Genomic DNA, 20587 nt, shown 5'->3' on the forward strand with positions numbered 1-20587 from the left:
TACTGCTCCCCCAACTCCATGCTTTTCAGGCTGAGACTGGAACATTCAACTTAACCAAAAAGTTTCCTCTTTTAGTGATACCCTCCTGAGCTATGTTTTCCTTCTAGAAGTGTGGTTTTTTTCCTCGTGTGGCTGAAGTAATGATGGTGCAATTTTGGCGTGACTCTTGCAGAAACTTGGATACCATGAAAGACCTTGGCAAAGTATGGTAGGGTTCTCCTTATGTCGGTCCGGTGCAGGTAGGGTGGCCTGAGTATACTGTGCTGGTGAGTGGGCTCTTGCCATGCTAGTTATGATGAATTAAATGTTTGTGGTTTGTTTTAGCTTGATTGTAAAAGCCTTGTATAGAGTACAGATTTAGTCCTGGTGGCGTGCATGAACATCATTTGGCTGTTTGGATGTCGTTTGTGTACTGCTTTCAAACTGCAGGTAACGTTTATATCATATTTTGGGAACTGCTGGCCCGGATTGTTCTTCCTCTTTTTTTATTGTTATTACAGCTTCAGAAAACAAACTCACATCCTTATTTTGTGCATCTCTGTCTCTTTTTGTTGTCTCTCCTCAGAAGCTTTTGAATCCTGTGGCCAATCATAACCACATTTTACAGAGGAAAGTCGAGCTCTTGGGGAGAGTGAATTGCGGTAATCTTCTTGAAAATAGAGAAAATGTTCTTTGTACATCACAGAGTCTATCCTGTATGTTAGCTTTAGGGGAACTACAGACAGGAAACTGAGTTTTACTGTTTCTGCTCGTCTTGGAGCTCCTTGTTTCTCGTGGACTCTTCCCCAGTGCTCTGAGTCTGACCTCTGATCTCAGCTAACAAAGACAAAAATCATAAATTAAAATATATTCCGTGGGTCTGTTATCTTCATGTTTCTTATAAAATTAAGGGCACTTCTGGACATCAGCTGACTGGGGTTGGGTTTTTTTTTGAGGTCTTGGGCTTTGGGATTTTTTTCTTCCTTGTGGTGAAAGTGGATCCAGAATTCTCTTGCTTGTGAACTGACTTTAAGGGCAATACCTTGTCCCCTTTTAACTTCATGGCATTATCACCAGCATGCTTTCTGATCACATGCTGTGAAGATGTTTTCCTGTAGTTAAAAATATATGTGCAGCTTTTTATTTCCTTCAAAGAAGTCACAATTAAAAAATGTCCTGAAAATACATATTTTTCACAGATAAGCATGTTGTTTTTCTATTCATGCTCAGATGCTGCCCTGTTTGTACTGAGGGCAACGGCCCCCTTCTGCTACCACTTGTCTCTGTCCTCAGATCAAGGAAGCTATCAGACAGCTCTGGCTTTTGTGTAACATTACTTTTTCCTTGAGGTGTTAATAACTTTGTTGGCTGGGAAAGCCGCCTTTGATCTTATCTGTGCTCTAGAAAGTTTGCTGAGAAAAGAGTGATTATATAGGGATTGCTTAAGCTTATTTTCTCAGATGAAAAAGGATGTCTTGCCAGTGTATCTGCCTGTATCTGATATCCCTTAATTGACAGAGAGAGGGTGAATGATCTTTCTGCTTAATGGCCTTATCGTGATTTACACTAAGCTCCCGTCCTATTACTATGACAACATGAAGGGACCTGAAAGGAGGTGTAAATTCATCATGTGCTTATTTTAAATGTGAGGGTGTAAAGGAAACTTGACACAGGCGTTGGGCCCTGAAGATTTATTGTGGCTAATTGCTTCTTACATGTCATCTGCAGAGGCTGGTGCCATTTCTTTGTGGCCTGTGCTTGAGAAGATCTGTGCAAGGTGGAAAGAGGCTTGTGGGTGGTGGAAAATTCCCTTTCAGCCTAAGTTAGCTGTGCATGTTCCTGGGCTGCTGCCGTGGGGAAGGTTTTGGAAGGAAATGATCCTATTGGCAGCAAAGCCTGCAGCGCTTGAGGTGGTGAGCAGAGTGCCTCCTTCCTGGAGGAGGAAGGAGTTTGGCTTACACTGATGCGCGCAGCCGACTTCGGTGCTGCCTTCTATAAATCTCTATTTTTGTGCTTTTAATGCAGTTGTGTGCAGCGGAGCTGTCATCTTGCTTTCCTGCATGTGGCAGTAGCCTGAGGTGCTTCATTTTGTCACCACCAGAGCAGCTTTGAAAGGTCTGCAGCCTGTTTTGCTATGCAAGTAGGAGACGTTTGCCTTATGCAGTGAGCAGCATTAGGCCTGCAGCCATGCAGCTGGTGGCAACAGGCTGGTGTAAGCACGCAAACGATGATGTTCTGGGCTAGCTGCTATAAAATTGTAATTTTCCCTTTTAATCCAGGCAGGAGTGAAAGGCAAAAAAAGATGTGTGTTTGCTTTGTGTCATAAAAAGGAGCCTCTCTGATAAGAGATTCTAGACTGGTGAACCCAGACAAGGCAGTGTCTGGGAGAGTAACACTGAAAAAAGCTGCGAGCAGTTGCTTTAAAGTCCCCTGAGATGCTGGACTCCATGTCAAAGAAAAGCTGCTGAGGCTTTATGGGAGGTGTTAGAGGAGCAGGCATGCTCCCCCGTATGGTGTATGTGCATGCCAGAGGAGCAGCTGCCAGTGGGACAGCATGCACATGGCAGGCTGAAAGCATGGAGCATCTGCTGTGTGTGTCTGTTTGAAATCGCAGAAAGGAACAAAAAGAAAAAGGAAGTGGAAAGGAAGTAATGAAAAAATAATCCTGAAGGTTGCCCACCTGGAAATGCAGTACCCGCCCTAACTGCCAGAAATACATTGACCACTCTGGATGTTTGCAAGTCATTTCTGAGCAGTTTGTGGGACAAAAGCAAATCTGCAAATAGGAGAGTAAATGTGGACCACAGGGCGTCTGTACATGCTCTGGAACGCAATTTAAGACTGAGAACCTAGCCAAGGCTCTCAGTTGTGCCTAAGTACATGGATCTCATCTAGGAAAAATGTATAGCTATGCTGGAAGCATACAGGGAAAATAAAAAGTGCTTGTGGAATAACTAGCTCTTTCAACAGCTACGTGTTGTGCACCTACTGTGATTTAAGAAATAGGAACGTTTTGTCTTGTAGTTCTTTCTCTCCTCCTGTCTACAGCCTTTCTGTTTTATTTAGTTTTCTTTTTCATGTCCTGAGAGGTCTTTGGATGATACACGACAGTATGACCCATCATTCTTCTCATCAGAAAGGCAGAAGAGGCTGTAGGAAATACGAAATATTGTCCATAATTTTGAGGAATGTAAAGAGAAAATTCAGGGAGTTGTTATCATTCACAAATGACTTGTGGTGACTGTGAAACATCAAGATTGCATGAGCTACTTCTTAGATGTTTCATGTGTTGGTCAGGAATTCACTTAGGGAAAAATTATTGCTGTTCTGTTCTGTATTTGGCATCTTTGTTCTTATGCTTTAAACGGCTTCCAGTAATATTTTGGAGCAAGTACAATTTGAAATCTACCATACTGCAAAGCTTCACTTCGGATCCACCTATTTTACTCACATTCTACTCTAAGCATTCTGTAGAGTAAGAGTTGCCTCTTGGCACTCGGTTTCCTCAGTTTCTGACTGTTCTTTGCAGTGCTGTATCATTTGTACTCCGGAGAGAACAGGACTCCAAAGCGAGCCTTTATTTGTATGCCTCTGTCCACTTCACAGGCTTCTTTCATCTGCCAGCGTCTGTTTTCCTTTCATTATCTTTTCAGTCTAGCTCTTCGCTGTAAAACCCGTCAGGGTTTGTATTTATGATTAAAATTACAGATTTAGAAACGTGTGAGAGGAAAGAGATAAGGAACAGAATTGCGGCAAGAAAGAAAAGCAGCATGAGAAGGGGCTTCCACGTCCCCTTTCACAGTTCTACACCATTCACTCCATTCTGTATAGTCTTGTTTGGCTGCCTTTAAGATCTAGGTTCTCGGCCTTTTGGATGAGGTCAAGTGTAGCGTGTAGTGTAGGTGGGTTTCTAGTTGCTGTCTCAGTTGCATGCATGCATGCATGCACTTGCTGTTCTCTTGTGTAATCAGAATAGGTTCTTGCAGGCTAGACCTTTGTCCCATCAAACATTACAGAACTGTGTAGCAAAGATGGAGCAAAGGTACTGTTTTCTTACTTTATAAGCTGTGGCCATCTGTTCCTTTACCCTTCTTGACTACTAGACAGTATAAACATAATTTCACTTTTCTGGAAGCCAACCAGTGATAACAGCAGTGCTTTAATTAGGTTTTAATCTGAGCACACCGTTTAAATACATCTCTCTCTGAGAGCAAGGTACTGCAGTAAATTGGTTTCTGTGGGTTTAGGGTTGACTTAATAGGTTATTGGAAATGCCGTTCTGATGGAAAACAACTTATGCGCATTGCTGCTATCTCCATGTAAGGGTCTACCATATGATTGCTTGCCAGTCAGAGAGAAATCACTTCATTAGATAGTGATATTTTTTTATTGTAATCCTCTTACTGATGGATTTGGGGCTTAAAATACAGCATGGTAGATTTGCTTTGTGCACTCCTCTCCTGTTCTGAAGTAGTATTGGCAGAGATTTCATACCTCTTGTTATTTTGGAGCCTCTTTTCTGCAGCTTCTAGTTGGAACTGTTTCAAGTTTAAACACTTTTTGTTGGAAAGTATGTAATTGGACTGGAGGTAGACCAGAAGGACAGTGTGAAGGCGGTAAGGGAGAACTGGAAGGTCGCCGTGTAACATGGCTGTGAGAAAGCTACCACCTGATTCTGCGCACATCCAGCTAAATATTTCCAATAATGGCCAATAAATATGAATATGGTGACTAAGGCTGTGGAGAGGCCTCACCTTGACCCTGTTTCCTCCAGTTCTCATCAGCTGTGACCAGGGGGACCTTAGCCGGGATGCAGAGAGGGGCTGCTGGCATTCGAATGGAACAAAGAGCCCACCTCCCAGGCAGTGAGCAGCCTAAGGAAGGAGATGGGGTATAACTGCTGTCTAAACCTGGACTGGGGGAAATGAAGGAGTGAAAGAAGCTCACATCCAGAGAAGGAGGGGAACCAAAAGATAATGCAGTCACAAAGACAAAGCAGTCTGAGTTGGCCAGGAGCCAGCTGAGGCTGGAAACTGAGGAAAGGTTTCCTAACCTGTGTTGTCATTTTGTTGTATATAAAGGAAGCAAAATAATACTAGGCTGCTATGCCACTGTCTGGTGTGGTCTCGACTTCAGGGAATCAGAGTTGTTTAGCTTGGAAAAGACCTTTAAGATGGTGGAATCCAACTGTTAACACTGCCAAGTCCACCACCATGTCCCTAAGCATCACATCTACATGTCTTTTAAATAACCTCCAGGGACTGTGACTCCACCACCTCCCTGGGCAGCCTGTTCCAGTGCTTGACCACCCTCTCAGTGAAGAAATTTTTCCTAATACCCGATCTAAACCTCCCCTGGAACAACTAGAGGCCGTTTCCTCTTGTCCTGTCACTTGTTACCTGGGAGAAGAGACCGACCCCCACCTGCCCACAGCCTCCTCTCAGGCAGCTGTAGGGAGCGATAAGGTCCCCCTGAGCCTCCTTTGCTCCAGGCTAAACACCCCCAGTTCCCAACTGATCCTTCAGGTCCCATGTCTTTTCTCAGACCAGTGAGCTGTGGCTGCAAGGGCAGCGGAGCAGAGCTGGTGTGTGAGTGCTGGGTGGTCCAGCTGGGAGGAGAAGGATCAGCAGAGACAGGTGGAGCCAGTCTCACAGAGCCAAGTCTTGTGTGCCAAGGGATGGGCTATAGCTGGGGTGTTGATGCCATCTCCTGCCTCCTTACCTTCTTCAGCGCACATTAATCATGTTTGGAGATGGTTGAAGAAATGTCAAATTTTGTAAGGAGCCAGGAGTGTGGAGTTAATTCCCAGACTTTGTTTCTTCAGTGGAAAGCCTACAGTGCTTCTCTCTGTCAGTGCTTGAAGCTGATGTCTGACACAAGCAGAAGTGACTTGGTAGAAAACAACAGCGAAGGTAAAGAGTATCATGGAATAACTTCTTCATTTAAAGTTTTGGGGATCCCCAGCCCCCCTCCCTTCATAATCCAAGAGAGAGGCTGGGCAGCACGCTGAAACTAGACTTCTGCTCCAGTCCAGGTATCCCACCTCTGACTGGCCAGACTGATGTGACCATCAGCGTGGCACAGGGCACACAGGTGGCTGTGCAGTGTCATTGCTGGGGTGGACCTCTAGAAGGCATTGCCACTGCAGGCTCGGCAGATCCCACTCAGGCCAGTATTGCCTCCTGAAAATGAATCACCAAGCTTCAATCCACCTCTTCATCCCCGTCCCTGAAGGGAGGAATAACAAACACTTTCCACAGAGGGGAACTGGTGATTTGCCAGACATGGAGAAGCCATTGCTGGGGGGCAACATACCAAATAAGCTTTGCTGATGACTTTGCCCTGTAAACAAAACTTTTCCTATGAGGCTGGGAGTACTGAAGATATTTTTAACGCGTTTAGAGAAGGTGAAAAGTTCCTGTAGGACAGAGGAGGAATGAAATATTAATGGCTTTATTGTCAGCAGATACCTTTAAAAGGCAATAGTAACCTCTGGGTTCAATCATGCAGACTGAACTTAGCATGTAGGTTGCCAGTGCTTACAGCTAATGCAGGTTACACCGAATACTGTCAGGAGCTGATGTGATACATTATTTTAATTTTGCCCTGACACACGGACGGTCAGAGGTGTATGTGTTTGCAGTCGGTGCAGCAACCTCATGCTGCAGACCGGGAGCGATACTTTCATTAGCCATCTGAAACATCAACATCCAGTTGAGGGCTTTCTTTGTAATGTATTATTCTGAAACATATTGATTCTGCTAGGCACTTCAGCTACAGGCACAGAAAGATTGAGTGTAGTCTCTGCTCTACCTGAGGGGGCAGGTGAGCGTCAGGGAACCTGGCCTTTCGTGGGGTTACTTGAGTTTTGCTTTAACACCTGTGTACTTGAGATGAGTTCTGCAAGTGTGACTGGATCCTAGAGCACCTAGTCTTCAGCCTGGAGGAGCTTACAAACGGCTTAGGGCATTTGGCTGAGGTAGTTTCTTTTACACGATGTAGAGCTGATAGTGCCAGCTGCAATTAAGTTTCCTAAATGCTTTCTTTTATAAACGTCTGGCTTTGATTACTTCTGATCTTGCTGACTGTTTTTAAGAGCTAAAATGGTTATTCCATTTCTGAGAATACCCTTTAGGAAATTTCCTTAGGTTGTGGTGTGCCCTTGATGGGAAAAAAATCTTGGTGTGCGCCACTGATCTCTTGCAAGGGATGAAGGACTTAAAACTCAGAGAGAAGGTGAAGTCGCTCTGTTGTTTGAAATGTGCCTTTTGCTGTTTGTGTGGTAAAACCACTGGAGAAATGACAAATCTTTGAATAATTCAGGCCACACAAACTGGGAAAAGCCCTAGAGCTTGGTGGCTAAATTCTTCATAGGGGGTATGACCTGTCCCAGCCTGCAAATGGTGAAGAGGTCTCTTCCATCAATCACTGCTCCTCACTGCAACAGCCTGCTGCAGCCTCAGGTGCTAGACCTGAGGGGTGTGCCACTGGGGACTGGAAGGACGAGGATAATTTGGAGGTAATCTGGGATGTAGGCATGGATAAGGAGAAGCTTCAGGGAAGCTTGGGAGGGAAGAGTTATGGGACTGAAATCCAACAGGGTGGGAGACAAAGGAGAAGCAAGGGATTGACTGTGCAAGAAGACTTACGCTAAGAACCTGCGAAGGATGCTGGAGCTGATGGGACTTGCTTTGCTTTTTGCTTTTTGGGGGGGGCTATGTCTAGAAATTTACATTCCGGAAACTCTGAGTTTGCAACAGCTGGTACAAAAGGCTGGGAAATACTAACATTAGGGGCTTCCCCCTGCCATTCTCGCCCATGCTTCTTAGCATAGGAGTTATTCTCGTTACATTGTCACATGTTATTTTTTCACAGAATTCATGTCTCATTCATTGTACGGGAGATGATGGAGGCTCCTGGCCTGAGCAGGGTATTGAAGAAGAGTAAGATGCCTGCGGTTCTGCTTCGTTATCTCTTGCAGAAGATAAAAGGTGGGTATGAGAGAGGGGAGAACTGCATGAATAAAAAAAGAGATCATCTTACAGTCTGCCAGCAGTTGCCACGGAAGTTTTGTGTGATGCTAATTATGTCACCCTGGTTTCTCACTAGTGATGTCACTGGTTACAAGTTCCTCATTCTTTAACAGCAAGCCTTGGGATAGGACCTGCACAAACCCTGTTAGTTTGCAGCTGCAACTGAAATCGGTCAAGGCTATAGTCCGCATGTAATATTAAATCAGGTTTTAGGTGTCTCAGCTGTAGTCTGAATGTAATATTAAATCAGATTTTAGGTGCCTCAGCTGACACTCCAAAATGGGTGGGTATTTTTTCCTTAGGCTTTCTGTATACCACATCTCCACTTGGGGTTAATACATGTTCCTTCACCTCACAGGCATTTCAGGCAAATAATTACTGGCTGGAAAACTCTACAGGAATAGAAAAGATGAGGGGTTTCTCAGTCCTGCTCTGGGTAGTGTGATATAAACATGACCTGAAGGACAAAACGAAGCATGGAAAAGCTGCCCAGCCACGGAGGAGGAGAATCAGGCATAACACATAGACGTGAGGGGACAGGTTAGGGAGCTGGGACTAGCAGATATATTTCCATAGAGGCCAAGGCGGTTGGTATTAATGAGAGCTGTGTGGCTACAAAATCACGGACTGTTCAGTGCGTGTCTTGATACAAGCTATACTATAGGACAGGAGCATGCCTGTGAAACGAAGGTCAGGAGTGGCCACTTCTTTGATTTTCTGGTTCAAATATCTTGCTCCTGGGGCTGAGAACTGGGCTCCTCAGCTGAACATAAGCACCTGGCACATCCTCCTGAAGGGAAAGCCCTGGAGCGTGGATGTAGCTTCCTCAGTGCCCTTGACTCTGCAGATCAGGTCCTGTTGGGCCCCATCGCTTGCCAGGATGAATAAAGCCCTAGGATCTCTTCTTGTAAATTCCCATCTGTTTAGAGCACTCTGACTTTAGTGCTACTGAACTTTTGACCGTGACTTTGCAGCCTTGACACTCAAGGTTGGTTTTAGGAAGAAGGGGGTTGGCCTGGATAAGGATGTACGAGAGTGGGCTCTGTGTGTGTTTCTTAGGGGACAGTCGCACTAGTTCACTCTGGTGGTCAGTATGTGAAGAGCACGTGCCAAAGCCACAGTACAGAAATCCATTCATCTCAATCTTAATTCCAGGAAGAATTTGTGTGATTCTGTTCTGTTATGGTGCATGTATTAATTAATGCACTGCACAAGTTTTCCTCACAAATGCTTGAGGTTGGAGAGTGATGTGAGTACAAGACTGCTGCTGACCATCAGTAGAAAATCAGAGACCTCCCTGATGATGGGGAAAAAGGCTAACTAATGAATAAGGATCTAGGGAGCAGCAGGGCAGGCAGTTTCCCCTCCATCCCTTGGGCAGCAAGAATTGCACAGCACATGCCCTGGAAATCCATTTTCAGGCTCATGAAGTACCGGGTGGCCATCAGGACCAGACAGCATGGCTTCACCACAGGCATGTCACGCCTGGTCAGCCTGGCTGCCTTCTGTGCAGGAACAGCTGGCTCTGGAAGCAAGGGGACAGCAGCAGACATTGTTTTATCTTGTCTCTAAAATGTCCTTTGATGTGGTCCCCCACAGGGATGTCATTGGAAAGTGGAGGAAATGCAGGCTGGGTGAAGGGACGGGAAGATGGATTAGAAGTTGGCCGAACTGCTGGGCTGAAAGGTAATAATCAATGACTTAATGTCCAGGTGGCACAGCATAGTGAACAGAGCATCCCAAGGTCAATACGAGGGGTCCGTATTGTCCAATATGTTCATCACTGATCTCGGATGATGAGCCAGAGTGCACCTTCAGCTGTTTTGTGGATGGTATTAAATTGTGTGTTGGGCAGGAGAAGCCTATGCTGGGTGGTAGAGCAGCAGTGGAAACCTGAGGGTTGGGCCAGTGGAAACCTCATGATGCTTAACAAGAAGTGCTGAACCCTGCCATCAGCACAGGCTAGGGACCAGCTTGCTGGGAAGCACACAGTACATAAACTTACCTCCTCCTGTCCCTTTGACATATGGGATGGTCCTCAGCTGTGTAGACTTATGTTCTTCAACTATCAAATGGGTGGCTGGCTGTAGAAAAGACATAATGGAGCTTCTTGGAGCTGCAAGGATGACAGACAGTGGTCACAAGTGTTGGCAAACTCTGGATATAAGAAAAAAGACTTTTATAGCAAGGATGGGTCAGTGCTGGAGCAGGTGCCCAGGGCAGCTGAGAAATCACCATCCTGGAGGTGTGTGAAACTCAGTTGTACACAGCAACCTTCTCGAGTGAGTGCCTTCATCTAACTTTGAGTTTGGCCCTGTGCTGAGCAGCGTTTTGGATAGGTGATCTCCAGAGGTTCTGTCCAACCCAAATTTTTCAGTTCTTATGGTCTGGGTAGGCAGAAAGCATAGTTCTCCTCAGCTTCTTACCTTCATCTTTCTCTTCTTTTTCTCTTGAAAACAGAAATTATATGGAGTAGGAGGAGCCCATGGAACATGCTTGTTGTAGTTCCATGAAGTGACCTAAGCAGAAGGTGAAATGCTGGCCAAATGCTGTTCACTGCCAGTGGGCTAGAAAGGGACATTTACTCGATCCTGTCTGCTGCTAGCCTTTTTTTCTCCACCTGATTAACATGAGACTCTGACCCCCTTGGCATGCAAGTGAGGCGCCATGCAGAATTCCTCACCCTCAAAATCCCCTCTTTGAGACACAAATGAAGCAACACTTGCTTGGCTGTGCTCTTGACCTCCTTACCTTGTTTTCCACCAGCACCTTCAGATGCAGGCAATGTGACCTCCTGCTCACACGCTGTTTTCCAAGTAACATGTACTGGGTGTGACATGCTGAGCAAAACACAAACAGCAATTTCACTTGTCAGGAAGTTCCTCTGGCTTGACAGTTCGTGCTGTTGACTCACTGGCAGGTTTTTAACCTGGAGCACCACTGCTATGGACCCAGTTTTACTGGAGGACGGTACCTCTGACACACCTGAACAGCGCTGTGCATGTCCTGTGCCTTTCAGAGATATACAGTAAGCGTTCGATGGCTGCTATGCATTGCCTTGATTGAAGCTTGACACCCACATAGCAACTGGGGTGTTCAGTGTGTGGTAGGAACACAAACCACTCTGTTAATAATCCTTTTACAGCTGCAGAAGCCATAAGGTATTTGTGTGAAGGAAATGAAATGTGCATGGAGAAAATCCTTGTAAATGGGTAATGGTTAGCTTCCATCATTATTGCTTACTCAGCCTGTCGTGGGGGTTTTTGTGGTCGTCTTATGGGTTGGGAGGGGGGCCAGGGTCACAGTCTGGAAACAAAGAGAGTATTTTTTGTTAATTAAGAAAAATTACGTTTGAGTTCGAAATTAAATTGGAATACCCTTAAGCTGCCCTGCTGTGAATGCTTTTACGCAGATCTTCTGGCAGCGAGTCAGGTGTTGTCACCACTCCTGTGCCTAGTATTTGTTATTTAGGCATGTACTCAGGGATTTCTGGTGAAGACAGGGCAATATTAATGCTGCTGTGCAAGCCCTGAGTGAAACTTCACCCAAACATGGGCAAACAACTCCCAGAGAGGCTTTCCAACCAGAACGAGTGCAGAGAGGCTAGAAAAAAGTTGTGTTAGGGATCTGTGTCCTAGACTGGTTCATAGATTTTACAGAGACTCCATAAGCATCTCTTCTGACTTCCTACATCACACAGCCATTGAACAATACTCCTGAATTAACTCTGTTGAGACCAGGGGTGCACGTTTAGGAAAGGGAAGGAGGAAGGAATCTGACCTGAATTTACAAATGTCCATTAATGGAGAAGTCATCACAGCCCTTAGTAAAATGTCTTAGTTTTAATTACTTTCACATGTAATTACCTTCCATTATCATCACAGTTAAATATTTATTTCTACTCTAAAGTTTCTTCAGGCTTCATCTGTTCAGACTTGGGATGCTTAAGTCCACTACAGCCAGGAGATTAGATGTGATGTCTGTTTTGGCACAGATGCCAGTGGAGGATCCTGCACCTTACCATAACAATAATGGGAGGTGGGAAAGAACTAGGACTGACCTATAGCAGTGGGGTTTCTGCCTTTCCTAATATTCTCATGTACATTAACATTCCTGTAACCCTCCATGGAATAAAGCTCTCTCCCTGACATGCACTGCAAAAGCACTGTCAGCTTTTCAGCTGCTTTGACCTTTGTAGGTCAGTCCCGTGATATGTGGGCTCAAGAGAAATTTAAAGGGATAAATGTAAAAAATAAATTGTGTTGTTTTGTCTCTCAATCCCTGTTTCCAGAAATTCGCTTTAAGAATCAAATCAGGCTGACTGAGCCTGGAATAAAAGAAAGTGGCATTAGGAGCTTTTTTATTCCCTTGTGGTATAAATCTAAACCCCTGGCACAGTATCCAGAAGACATTTAATTTTGCAGCTGTGTAGCAGCTGTCTGTATCTTTCTGTAAATCACCTGCATCTATTCACACTTGATGGCACTGTTGTATGTTCTCTTTGACCTGACAAAGCAGAGATGGAAGTATTAGGTTTCCAGGCACTGCGAGTCTTTTTCTTAGCGACCGGTTTGAATTTCAGTCTGCAGTGAGCCAGCTGACCGCCTAGTGAGATATGGCACGCCTTGGAACTAATGAGTCTTGAATGTAGTTGTAAGTCATCAGTGACACCTGCCTGCATTACTCTACCTGGTTAGCTGGCACTGACTCCATAGTATGTGAAATCTGCTGGCTTTATTGCAAGACTGGGCTTGCTGCCCCACCTAGAAAAATAAGGAAGTTGAAAGACACCATCTAAATAATGTTTATAGAGGATCTGAGCCAAGGAGTCTGGAGAGGAGAGACTGCTAGAAGAGATGAAAATGGTGTGGAGTCTGCTGATTACTAGTGTATTAAAACCAGAAAACAGATGTGTGTGTGTATGCAGGGAGAATAAAGGTAGACTACATATTGTGCATAAGTTGCTTGAGTGTAGGTTGGAAAAAGGCTTATTCATGTGATAATATATAAATTAATGGTTATCTTTAGCCATTAGCTGTGGCTATTCCATATCAGGGACAACCATTTAAAATATATCTGCCTGTAGCTCTTAAAAGTAAGTACCATGTGTTTCTGTGACTGAGAAACTACAAAAGTTTTACTTCTGTGATTGCACAGGTAGAAGTATGAGCTTTATGTGTGAGCTTCACACGCATTTGAAAGCCATATCTGGTGCTGTGCGACCCTGCTAGCTGTTCAGAGTAAGTTTAGCTGGAACCTTAATGGCTTTAAGGGATCCCATTCTAAATATCTTGACAGAAGATACGCTTAATCTGTTTTTCTCATTCTAATCATTGCTGCATTCATTTTAAAATATTTTGAATCAAAATGGCTACAAACTCCTTACACCTATTTTCTACTCTTTTGATTTCCAAAAGGTTTGCTTGTACAATAGCTAACACACTGCAATTGCAATTAATCACACAAGTGCTTTTCCCTTCTCATCTTACTTCTCTCCGAATAATTACTTTTAATTGGGAAGATGGTGATTATTACACAGGCATTCACTTTCCAGTGCTGCTGTTTCGCTCCCAGACAGAGTGATTCACAAAATATCCATCCATTTGTTTATGACAGAGCCCATACCTACATTTTGATTGTGCAGTTCTTTTGATACAGTTGCCTTCAGGTATTTCATTAAAGCAGCTGATCTAGTCCTTTGAAATTTTACTATTGGCTTTCTTAAAATCTGGATCAGTCTTAAAACTGATCAGGTCTTGGCTGGATAATACCCAATGAATCTGGATTAAGATGTTGAATAAAGCAGCATAAAGGATTATCTTTGTTGCATCAATGTAACCTTATCTTCAGCTGCCAACTCCCTAAAGTGATTTTGTTTTTCTTCAGTAATTAATGCATAAAACCGGTAGACTAGGTTATAATCCAGCAAAGCACACACTTTATCTTTTCCTTTTCTTCTTCTATCCTTCTGTCCTTCTGGTCCTGCAGCTGAATTCAGTGTTTTTTGCTCAAAATCCTCTCCATTCAGAATCTTGCTCATTTCTTCAAAGCTAAAAGACATTCAATCAGCTTGCCATCTTCAGCCTCTCCTTCCCCAGAAACAGCAGCCTCTCACCTCCTGCCTCTCTTACCCTTTACCTCGTTCTTTCCTTCAGCTTCTTACCAACCTATGTGGAAAATGTCACTTCTTGCAGCTGTCACACAGCAGAACGCTGCCCTTCCTGCCTGCCTGCCTGCCCTCTCACCTCCAAATGCTGTCAACACGCTACCCAGAGCCACTGACTTATTTTCCTCTAATTCTACTTTAGGTCCTGTCCCCCCACCCCCCACCCCCCCCCCAAGTCTGCTTTTGTCCCTTATCCAGTGTGTTTTGCAGTTACCTCCTGTCATCTATGAAGCTTTGTGACTGCTGCTTCCCAATTCCCTTTCTTTCAGGTCGTAATCCCTTCCATCCTGGGCAGAAGGATGCTGTCCCTCAGAGCTTTCCTTTCCGGCACCCCTCCGAGCGATGTCAGCCCTGCCAAACACAGCTTCAGCTATTATCTTCTTTCTCCCCGCAGCTACAATAAGTCATGGTGGATCCTCCTTAACAGCCCTTGGTGGGTACCTAGCCATGGCCAGAAGGCTAGACCTTTTCACACTTAAGCGCAACCATCCGTATCACTGTCCTTGTTACTCAGGCCTGTAGTCTTGGTTTCCTATGGTTTGGCCCTAGTGTTCCGGCTTTGTCTAAATACTTCTATTCCTGCCTGCACTATGTTTTCCAGAGGAGATCTCCCACTCCTGTATTATTTTCCCCATCTCAGCCATGCTGTTCCCATATGACTGAAAAGGCTGCTCTCCACCTCTGGTCTTTCTGATCGTGCCCATTCACTAACCGGTTGTTCAAGCCTCCTTCTCTTCCTGTTTGTTACCCTCTTATCCCTCCTTCAGGTCCTCTTACTGCCTCCTATGTAGGCAGAAACCTCCCTCAGACTCCTCTGTAGCTTTGTTCAGCCTGGCTTGCCTGGCTTTTTGGCTTCTGAAGTAATGGACATTCCCTTGGTGTGAAGGCCATCTCTCCGGTGAGGAAGGTGGCGGCAGTGCTGTCGCCCTCCCCAGTCCCCAGCGATGGAGGTAGGTGGTCCTACCTGTGTCCTGGCAACTGAGCATGGGAAGATGCATGTAACCAGAGCTCCTGGCTGGGTAACACCATCCCAACACTGTCATCCCTGCTGACCCCTGCCATGTAACCTCACTCTTGATCTTGACTTGGCATCCTCCTCATGCTGCAGGAGAGTCCCAGCACGTGAGTGTTTATCCCTGGGGCAGCCATCATCCAGTTTATCTTCTTGGCTGAGCTCCCTCTCAGCTCAGGCTCCCTCTCCAAGTACCCCAGTGACCGTCTAGTGATCTTCCCTGAGCACAAGTTTCCATGGTCCGTCCCACGGAGTGGAAAAGCTGAAGGCGTTGACTTCAGAAATTGTGATGCCCTGATTTGGACAGGCTGATGAAATTCACCCCCTTGGCTGCACCCCACAGAACGTGATGGCTGACCTTTCTGCTGGAGCAGCCTGCTCTGCTATGGCGACTCAAAATCAGCATTTAATCAAAATATGCAAAACCACTACACACTTCTTCCAATACTTGCCTCTGCCAAAAAGGAAAAAAAAAAAAAGGACAAACACTCATTGTTTAGGAGGTGGAAACATGCCTTGTCCTGTCTGCTGTTGACTGACAAAGAAAAACAGACATATATTTTTTGCTGTGTTCTCTCCAAATTTTATATTCCAACCTGCTGATGCGTTTTGTAGGCTGTTAGACTTTTAGGGCCAGGGCTGTCATTGGTGATTTCTAATGTTTGAGCTGATGACAGCAATGAGGTTCAAGGTGATGGGTGCTTTGTGAAGGGCCCATGCTGAGCACCTTACCAGAAATCACTTTATAATTGAAATTGGATTGCTGCAGCATGGCCTCCCAGAGTATTCCCTGAGTGGGGTCATGAAGACAGTGACCAGTAGTTTCCAGGGAGAGCAAGACATTGCACTGCTCTCCACCTGCAGGGACGTGATCTCTTTTCTAGCTTAACACTGTCAGCTCTTCGCAATGTTTTTCCTGTCTGACCCACATTTATTTTTGTAAGCATAATGTCTGGGAGTTTTGTGAAAATGTGTCATAGGCTGACTCACAGCAAAGAAGCAATCAGAACAGGACAAGAAAGTTTCTTGCAGGCAAAACTGTATCTCACGCGTGCATCTAATTGATGCTATTCACCTTTCTCATGCTGGATTGCCACTGACCAAGAATTTTAAAGTGGGGAAAGTCATGCTTGAGGTCCAGCTTTGCCTTTCATGAATCCCAGGCAGTACCACTGAAATGACAGCCTTCCCACCGCTATTAATGAGGATAGTACCTGGGCCTTGGCACATGCACTGAGGGAAACAATGATCACAGATAGGATGCTGGAGGATCATCAGGATGTCCTTCTGTAGGCTCCTAGAAGATCTGTTCCACAGCAGTCTCAGAGAAGACTTGCTGGTGTGCAGCGTCACACTGACGTTGTAAAACTATAGGGGAATCCTTCATGAAACAGGGCAGAGTGCTACATGTCAGTGAGTCCTTTTTCTGCTAATAGTAGTAGTTGGAAAATAAGATGTCTGTCAGTGAAAAAATGCCATGTGAAAAGAGAGATGTAAGATTATAGGTACGCAAAAGTCAAGCATTTCAGGAGTAAAATAAAACAGACGATAATGATGGCCTAGCAGGACCAGGAGAGAGGGTACCTTGAGAAATGCTGATCCCGCATCTGTATTTCCAAGGCAGCCCATGTCCCTGAAAAATGTTTGTGCAGCCCTGCAGAAATGGGAGAGGCCCCCAGATGCCAATAGATGTCCTGTACCCGCAGAGGTGCCACCTGTTGTGTCCACCAGCCAGGTGGATGACCACCCACATGGGTGGCTGGCACCAGAAAGAACTTGGGATGCCACCAACTGCAGTATGCTCTCTTGCTTTTTAAAATGAGCTCAATGCTAAATGCCAGAAGGGTCTTGCCATGGCATGTGTCATCTCACTGAGCTTCAGGATACCCTGGTGCAACATGAGCCTGGGTGACAGCACTTTCCACCCCTGCGGGGTAAATGCTTGCTTGGGTCATTAGCTTTCAGCCTGCTTCAGATGCTGCTGCACTTCAGCACGTGCAGATCCAGAGGAGTGTGAGTGGGGCTTTGCTAAGCTGCAGTTCATACAGGGGTTGCAACACAGGTGTAACTTGACCCATTTTCACCACGGATTTGTTTGCAGAACCCCCTCCTGCTCGGTGGGCAAACTGACCCTGGGTATCCAGAGGTGGATGGAGATCAGTGGCCAGCGAGAGGATGCCCCACTCCAGCCCTCTGCCTGCCTAATGCCCTGATGCTGCCAGCAACAGAGAGAAACGCAGGTCTTGCTATTTCTTCAGGCATGTGAACCAGCACAATGGAAAGTATTTGTGATATTCTGAAAATCCAAGCTGATGCTTACTGAACAAGACTGAAAAATTCCTCAACTCTATGCTAGGGAATAGCAAAGCAACTGATATGGAAAAAGACCTCCTTCAGGTGAGCTAATTGCATCCACAGCAGTGTGTGCCGGGATGGCAGCCACTCCCCAGCCTACCGGGCACTACTGCTGGTGTCACCCTCCCTGTAATCCTCCAATTACAAAATAGGTGCTGTCAGGAAAATTTGCAGCTGGCCCATGCCGACCGAGGGGTGAGGCTTGGATGCAACGTAGAGAATTACAGGAGTAAATATTCATGTGCATGAGGTATCCCAGCCGAACTGGGGCACTTTGAATGTGGTTTCACACAGGGTTCTTAGATCCTTCAAATGTTCAGGTACAACATGATTTGACTAATCACTAACACCCACACTACTGATTACTAATCGCAGTAAAACTTTGCAAAGCAACAGTATTTTTGCAACAGTCTTGCTGCTTGTCTTGATCCAGAGGTCCCTGGAGTCAGTTGTGCTCGAGTTACTTATCTAGGAGGCTAGAAAATGCTGGGAGGGTTTCAAAGACCTGTTTGAGGGCATAGGATGCCAGTGCTATCTCAGTTGTCCCGCGGTATGCTCTACCTTCATGGATAGCTCTCAGCTTCCAGGGCTGGGATATCCTTTAGTTTGTTTTACTTGAGCGTGAACAATACCAGGCTCCAGTAAAATTTCACTACCTTATTACATTACAGTGTATAATGTGAACTAATACATATATTAACAAAGTTAACACACTTTCACACTATAAAGGCTTCCTGAGATAAGAGTTAGGGAAGGGGATTTTCTTAACAGTGCTTATCTTGAAGTGAGGAGCTGCTTGCTCTGCGTGGCAGCTGTTGGAAGGGAATCCAGCAGTACACTTTAATTGGCTCCTTTTGCATCATAGGATGTGTTGATGATTTGTCGGACAATTATTAAGCTGTTTAATCTTCCAGTCAGCCCGTGCAGGATGTAGTTAAGAATAACATCCTTTGTACATGATACACGTATGTCACGCTGAAAAGACAAGATCCATCTCCCTGTCTGGGATGTTGCAAGGAAGCACGAGAACCTCCAGAAACAGTCCTAGCTCCTCCAATTCACAGCAGCTGGATTAACGTATTACACATCTTCCAGGGGAAAAAATAATCTTTGTTATGTTTAACATCAATAGATTTTAGCTAGCACCTTTTTCATTATTGGCACTACCCTGCAACTTTGTTATAAAAATGATACTTCTGAACAAGGTTTTCTTAAAAAAAATTTCAGCTGGGGCAAATTCATTAAGCTGACAAAGACTTTAGTAGTAATAATCTTACAGTGACCTTTTCTTTTGAAAGCTGGCAAGCTTGAAATAAATGAGGCAGTGATTAAGGAAGGAGAAAAGCCGTTGAGTGCTGGCTGGAAGGACTGCATTCTGTGCTCCACCATGGGTTTTCTTTGTGCCAAAGTGTAAGGCATTTACATCATGCCATCATGGAGGGGGATCGCTAATTGTATAGCTCTCATTTGCAGAGTGCTCCAGCAGAGGCCCAAACTAATCCCAGAGTCTCAGCACCTCAGTCCCATTGCAGCTCAATTGAAGCAAGCTGTAATTCTGAAATTACCTGCGTAGCTGAAAAATCATATTCTGAAATTTCTAAATCGAGTGCCACCCACCCAGAGGTCAGTGGCCACTCTGGGCTTAATTCACCTGTACCTCAACTTCCCAGCTGGTAATACATGTACTATTTACTCCTTTTGACTCATGCTCTTGTTTAAAATGTAAATGTGTGATATTTATGAAATATTTCAATGGTGCATAGAAAAACACATGAGGAAATTTATAATTCTGCTACTGTAGCAAGGTACGACTAATACAAATTAAAAGGTGCAGGGGACTGCACAGTGACCAGGGAGAACATTACTATTTGGATGCCCGTTAACCGACTCTCTTCTTTCTTGTGGCATGTATCCTGCAGAGAGAATAGTATGTGATTAATTAAAATCATGTCAGGTTGATGCATGAAGGAGACATTAAATAAGCATACACAGCCTTCATTATGCTGTGCCCTGATTTTTGTGTCTTTGACTTTACAACTTCTGTAGCATTCTAGCATGGTATATGTGTATGTGCCTGTGCACAGATTATATCCTAATTAACTTATTCCAAAACAATAACACACAGATTTCCTCCATGTGAGATCATCAAAACAAACTGGAGTTTAACACTTCAAACTACCTTGGAACAGAAAAGTGTTAGAGGAATTAAAAATACCCTCCACACATGTAAATGCTGTCATTTCGAAATTGTTTCATATCCTACTTTCCCCTTCAAACTTCAAGAAAAATTCAACCCTGGCGAAAACCCTGGGAAAGCTGAGCCTCGGGAAGAAGTTGAAAATTCGGCTACAAACTTAAAGGAAACCTCATATCAACTTCAAAGTGTGTAACAGTGACTCAGTGGATTACACCTGTAATTCTCCCCTTGGAAAGCAAATAGACTTCTGCATGTTGCTTGAGAGAGCGTGATGAGGCCACTCCTAAGTGGCAGCATACTATTAACAGGAAAATAATACTGCTAACGGGGAGCACCTCTAACAACCTGCCACATAGTGGCTAATTTTGAGTGTTGGTGGGGTTCTTTTAAGATAATGAAGCCAGCAGAAGTTTTGCCATCGTTTTGGGGAGTACTAGAGGAGGGTCCTTCATGTCCTGCAGTAGGCGATGTTTCAATCCTACGCCGTAGCTACAGCTTTTCTTCTAATAAAAATTATAAAATCAACCTCAGTGTTTCAAGTTGGGCTTCAGATCCTTCACGAAAAATCCATTCTGCTTTGTGACTGTCACAATCAGTCACTTGTAGTTCATCCAAAAGAAGCCGTAAACCACACAACCACATCGTGGGGCACCTGTTCCACCAGAACATCTTGGCAGGAGTCTCCTGGTCACATTTGCTGAGGTAGGCATACTACTGATAATTTCAGTGAGAAGCATGAGCTTTTTTAGTATAGATCATTAATAATTTTACTTTAGTTTCTTTCCCTCTGTTCTTGCTGTTTCTTAGGCTATCATTCTTTCCTGCAAAGTATTAATACTTTGGGG

At 44.8% G+C, this 20587-nt stretch overlaps 1 long non-coding RNA gene across 1 annotated transcript; it reads left to right on the plus strand.

Moving 5' to 3' along the window:
• Nucleotides 1-7040: 7040 nt before the first annotated feature.
• Nucleotides 7041-20218, plus strand: LOC119143835. Its single transcript, XR_005102842.1, has 3 exons — nucleotides 7041-7970; nucleotides 9612-9698; nucleotides 17292-20218. It is a non-coding gene; the product is annotated as an uncharacterized LOC119143835 (long non-coding RNA).
• Nucleotides 20219-20587: the final 369 nt, after the last annotated feature.

This window comes from Falco rusticolus, chromosome 2, assembly GCF_015220075.1.
Source record: "Falco rusticolus isolate bFalRus1 chromosome 2, bFalRus1.pri, whole genome shotgun sequence".
In the NCBI taxonomy this organism is placed as follows: Eukaryota; Metazoa; Chordata; class Aves; order Falconiformes; family Falconidae; genus Falco; species Falco rusticolus.